This window comes from Lactuca virosa, chromosome 5 (genome assembly GCF_052849685.1).
Source record: "Lactuca virosa cultivar CGN04683 chromosome 5, Lactuca_virosa_CGN04683_v6, whole genome shotgun sequence".
Taxonomy (NCBI): domain Eukaryota; kingdom Viridiplantae; phylum Streptophyta; class Magnoliopsida; order Asterales; family Asteraceae; genus Lactuca; species Lactuca virosa.
The window spans coordinates 312,676,529-312,682,143 of NC_136430.1; the positions used below are offsets into that span (position 1 = coordinate 312,676,529).

Sequence of the window (5,615 nt, forward strand, 5' to 3'; positions counted from 1 at the left end):
AGACCAAGAGATTTGCTTCCTTTTAGGTACCGTAATATCTGTTTGGCTGCGGTCATATGTGAGACTTTTGGGTCAGCCTGATACCTTGCACATACACTAGTTGCAAAGACAATGTCTGGCCTGCTTGCAGTGAGGTACATCAAAGAGCCGATGATGCCTCTATAAGTCTTGTGATCCACAGATTCGCCTGAGGGATCAACAGAGATCTTATAACCGAAGGCCATGGGGACCTTAGCAGATGAACATTTGTCCATAGAATATTTCTTCAATAGTTCAGTGGTGTATTTTTCTTGATGAATGAATATGCCTTGCGGTACTTGTTTCACTTGAAGACCTAGAAAGAAATTAATCTCTCTATTCATGCTCATTTTGAACTTGTTGGTCATGAGCTTAGCAAATTCATCCACCATGCCTTGATCAGTCGAACCGAAGATGATATCATCCACATATATCTGTACCATCATGAGGTGGTCGCCATTTGCTTTTCTGAATAGTGTGGGATCAATCACTCCTCTCTTGTACCCGGATGAGACAAGGAATTCAGAAAGAGTCTCATACCATGCTCTTGGGGCTTGCTTCAGACCGTAGACTGCCTTTTCAAGCTTGTAGCAGTGGTATGGGAATTCAACATTTTCAAAGCCTGGAGGTTGCTGAAGATAAACCTCTTCTTTTAGTTCCCCATTGAGAAAGGCACTCTTAACGTCCATTTGGTGTACCTTGACGTTTTTGTGGGCTGCGTATGCTAAAAAGATCCGGATAGCTTCCATGCGTGCTACCGGAGCATACGTTTCATCGTAGTCAATGCCTTCAAGTTGACTATACCCCTTTGCAACTAGCCTTGCCTTGTTTCTGACTACCACACCAGATTCATCCAACTTATTTTTGAACACCCATCTAGTGCCAACAATGGAGTGACCACGTGGCTTCGGAACGAGCTGCCAAACTTTATTTCTTTGAAATTCTTCAAGCTCTTCTTGCATTGCGGCTATCCAGTCAGGTTCAAGCAATGCTTCTTTGATCGTTCTGGGTTCTACCGAGGACATAAATGTTGCATAGTGGCAGTGATCAGATAGGTCCTTGGAAGATCTAGTCTGGATGCCTGCGGATGGGTTCCCAATGATTTGACCTGGTGGGTGGTCTTTCGTCCATACATGAAGACGTGGCAGCAGATGATCAGCAGCTGCGGTAGAGGGAATATCTTGAATGTCAGAGGAATCTGCGGTTGGAGATGACAGTTCCCCCTGGACTTGAGAACATCCTGCTGAGTCATCTTGATCTATTGGAACAGAATTCTCTTGAGCAGTTGGGAAAGGTTCCCCCTAGGTTGCAGATAGGAGTTCCTCTGGAACCTGAGAAGGTTCCCCCTGGACTGCGGATGGGAGAGTGACAATCCTTGGATCAGTTCTAGTGTCGATATTTTCTATGAGTTCATCATCCGAATCCGAAGATACGTTTGATGGTAATGCTTCTCTGCGGACAGGAATTTGAACAACATCAAGTACTGGAACCTCGACGGTTGCGGCTAGATCCGGAGTAGATCTTTCCCCCTCAACCGGAGAGGTGGAAGTATTGAGAGAGGCTACTTCAGATAGAGATGGTCCAGAAACATCAGCATGTTGTTGTTGAGCTGCGGGTGACACAAGAACTTCGGATAGTTTCGCCGTTTCAATAGGATCGAAAAGATCCTCATAGTTGACATCAACTAGATTCAAGGGACCTGAAGAGGCAGGAATGTCACTTTCCATGATTGCGGTGGTTTCAGTGGATGAAGGGGCGTCGCGGATGTGAGAATCATCAAATTTCACATCGAAGCTTTCAATGATCAGCCTTGTATGCCTGATGAGCACTCGATAAGCAACCTTGTTAGTGGAGTAACCAAGGAATATGCCTTCGTCGGACTTCGGTGCAAACTTGTTGAGCTGATCTCTGTTGTTGATCACGAAGCATCTACACCCAAAAATATGAAAGAAGCGAACATTGGGCTTGCGGTTGTTAAGGCCCTCATGTGGTGTTTTATTGAGGCGTTTGCACACGATACTTCGGTTTTGGACAAAGCATGCGGTTGCTACTGCTTCAGCCCAGAAGTAGAGAGGAAGTTGGGCGAAGTTAAGCATGGATCTGGCTGCTTCTACTAGTGTGCGGTTCCTTCTTTCTACTACACCATTTTGTTGTGGTGTGTAGGGTGCTGAGAAGTTGTGAGAAATGCCTTTGGACACCAAGAAACTGTTAAGAAGAGCCTTATGGACTAACTCTTCATGGACTTCCACATAAAATTAGTTCATCCTAATCAATATGGATTATTGGTCCAAACTATAAATATTACTGATTGACTTAATTAGTCCTCGTTAATTTAATTAGTCTATTTTGATTATCAAATTAATTCCAAATTAATTATTGATCAATACTAATTAAAAAATATGATTCCCCAATTAATATATTATACTTATAATATATTAATAAATCACAAATAACTTCTTACTCAAATATCCATCCTATCAAATTGTCCTGATAAAGGCAACCCGAAATGGACCATGCTACTCTCGGGTCAAGTACATACCAATTATAGTTATGGGCTTAGACACCTAATCCACCATATGCGAGTTAGGGCGAGGCTCATTAACTCATTGGGTGGGCCCCGTTATGTGATATGTATATGATTGGTATGTGGGAGTTTAGGGAACTGACTAAGCTTTGTGCTTATATTTTTCAGTTTATGTTTCAGGTACTTTTGGTTTCAAAGGAAAGAGCTCGGGATGATTACGTTACACACACAACATAGTTCCGCTTTTGTGATCACTACTAGAAAATGAGCCTAATGCAACCTTTTAGTTGCAACCTTTTAACATTAGTTGCATTTGATTAAAAAGAATATTGTTTCAACAAAAAGGTTGCGTTAAAGGATCTGATGCAACTTTTTCCTAAAAAGATGCAAATATTACAGTAAATGGCAACTTTTGTTAAAAGGGTTGCATTTTTAAAACAGAAATGTAACCCTTAATATAAAAGCTTGCATAAACATATATTATTTCAATGTATTTTTTTCCATTTTGCATAATATATGAATTTCTAGCTATTTTGTGTTATTTATATATTATTTATTGACTTTTAATTATATAAATTTCAGTTAAACAAATAATTACTTTAAAAATATATAAATACACACATTTTTATATAATTATACAATATAAGTTAGAAAATATAAATTGATTTAAAAAAAATAATAATAATCTATATTATTTACATATAATATCCATAAATAATTAAAATACTAACTTCTAACTTACATAAATTAATTTAATTTCCTCGTAATATAACTAAAAAAGTTTTAATTTCCCTCTTAATATATTTGACTTTGTTTTTTAATTTCCCATCAAAAAAATTACAGCTAATTTTTTTCCCATCTTTTGACAATTTTAGCACCTTTTCTTTCCTAACTCCTCATTTAACCTAATCGTTCTAGCATTCCGTCTCTATGAACTCCGTCGCCCCTCTCAGGCCATCTCTCCGACTCCTAATAATTTCCAATGAATCAGTCAATTTCAAACGGTATCAGTATTTCCCCTTTTCTTTTTGAATCTCGCCGACTATGGTTGATATTCCATAGTTGTCAAGGGGTGGATTGCCCTCCTCTAATTGCCAATTTCATCAATTAACTCGTGCTCAAGGTTGTCTGCGCAAACCAAGTACTAGCCTTTACTCTTTCCCGCTCAAGTTTCTCTTATATTCAATTCAGTTCAATAGTTTTTTGGCTCAGAGCATAACAAAGTCTCCATGGCTTTCTTGAATTTATTTAGGGGTTGAGGTATTGATATTAGCCTATGGTTTATCTTGACTTAAATCTGTGATTGGGTATCTACTAGGGTCTTGCATCAATGTGTTTTTTCCTTGATTTAAATTTAGGATCGGTTATCCAGTGCTACATTCTTACATCTAAGTTAGACCAATTCATATTGAAATTAAAAGAGTGTGTAATATGAAATGTTTCTTTTACCTTTATTCTTGATTATCCTGAAGGTAAAAGTTTTTTAGAGAACCTGTAAGTTGTTATCTTCATGTACGTAGATCATATTTCCTTGTACATAAAATCATATTTCCTTGTACGAAAAATGTACTTAACGGGTGTTTCGGTTCTGATACATTATGAAATGGCCTGAATTTGAATTCAATTCAATTCCATGCCGACATTTTGTTTCAAATAACAACAAAACTGAATTTGGCTGGATATCACCAATTCCTTCATTGCATAAACTCATGGAATTTAATTCCATTCCTTGCTAATTTGTGTAAATTAATAAAGGGTTATTTCATTACAAGGTGACAAACATCCTAAAATGTTTAAAAACACCATTGATGAAAAAAAATTAGATGGGGCAGATGAAGCTGACAATCAGAGTGGTGACATTTCTCAATTATGTCAATACATTATGGGATTGGATGCAAGTGGATGAAGACTAGGCCAATTGAGATAATAACAATAATATTAATATTTTATATTTTTGTAATAAATAACTTTAATGCTTAAATTTTTATGTGTTCATCGAAATGATTTCATGTTACTTTTATACTTTGATTAATAAACATGTGATATATAAGTAAAGACTTTGTGAACAGTTAGTTGTGAATGTAATAAAAACAAAGATTTTGTCAATATTTGTTGGATTTTATTTTATATTGTGTTAATATTTCTAGAATAATTTTGCATATATAAATTTATGTTTTATATATGATGATAAAATAGAACATAATCAAATTCAAACTTTTCATTCCATAGTTGTCATTTTTTTACTTTCTTTTGTTTAAATGTTAATCCATATGAAATAGTTATATTGGGTAATGTGGTTCTTTGTGTAAGATCTAATTATAGAATTGGTTCCTGGGGTTCCTCTATATGACCGAATTATAGATATAGTTCATATGTTGATTTTTTTAGCTTTTCAGATTCTGATCAAGATGTGTCTGTGTGGCTTGTTTTGCAGGTTCTTTCTATTCAGTTAAATTATAAGAACGAGAGTGGCATTGTGGCCTATTTTTCAGGTTCTTAATGATACATCTTTTTTTTATCTATATTTTTTCCGGTTAATAATAATGACACTAACAATGGATTTCTGTGGGATTAAACAACTAAAATTGCATTTTCCTACATAATTATTTTGACTTTGAACATGCCAGTAATGCGAAAACAAAGCAAGAAAAATCAAACTGAACAAAGACAAATGAAGCCATGATGCCGAGGTTTATGAAATAACTATCTTCAAAAGTCCAAGAGTTTGTAATATGAATTATCATCTATGTTTGGTACACCTATAGGAGGCTTTTAATATCTTTTGTGATTATAACTGACAACTTTGTGATGACTTTGATTTATGGTTGATATTTTCAATTTGGACATATGTCAAAGTAGCGAATAAAATTATCTATGATATTTATGTTATTATTTTTATCGTGCAATTGTATTAGTAATGTATATTTATAGCAATCTAGTATGTGAAACAATATGATGCTATAAATGTAATAAAACATGTAGCATCCGCATCATTAGAAAAATGTTGCATTAGCATCAGAAAAGTTAAAAAAATAAGGTTGCATTTAAGTGTAAACTAGGTTGCATTTTTTTT

At 35.5% G+C, this 5,615-nt stretch overlaps 1 long non-coding RNA gene across 1 annotated transcript; it reads left to right on the forward strand.

Annotated features, from left to right (window-relative positions):
- Positions 1 to 3,426: 3,426 nt before the first annotated feature.
- LOC145116619 (uncharacterized) lies at positions 3,427 to 5,398 on the forward strand. The gene is made up of 3 exons (XR_013712226.1): positions 3,427 to 3,683; positions 4,977 to 5,034; positions 5,170 to 5,398. It is a non-coding gene; the product is annotated as an uncharacterized LOC145116619 (long non-coding RNA).
- The last annotated feature ends 217 nt before the right edge of the window (positions 5,399 to 5,615 follow it).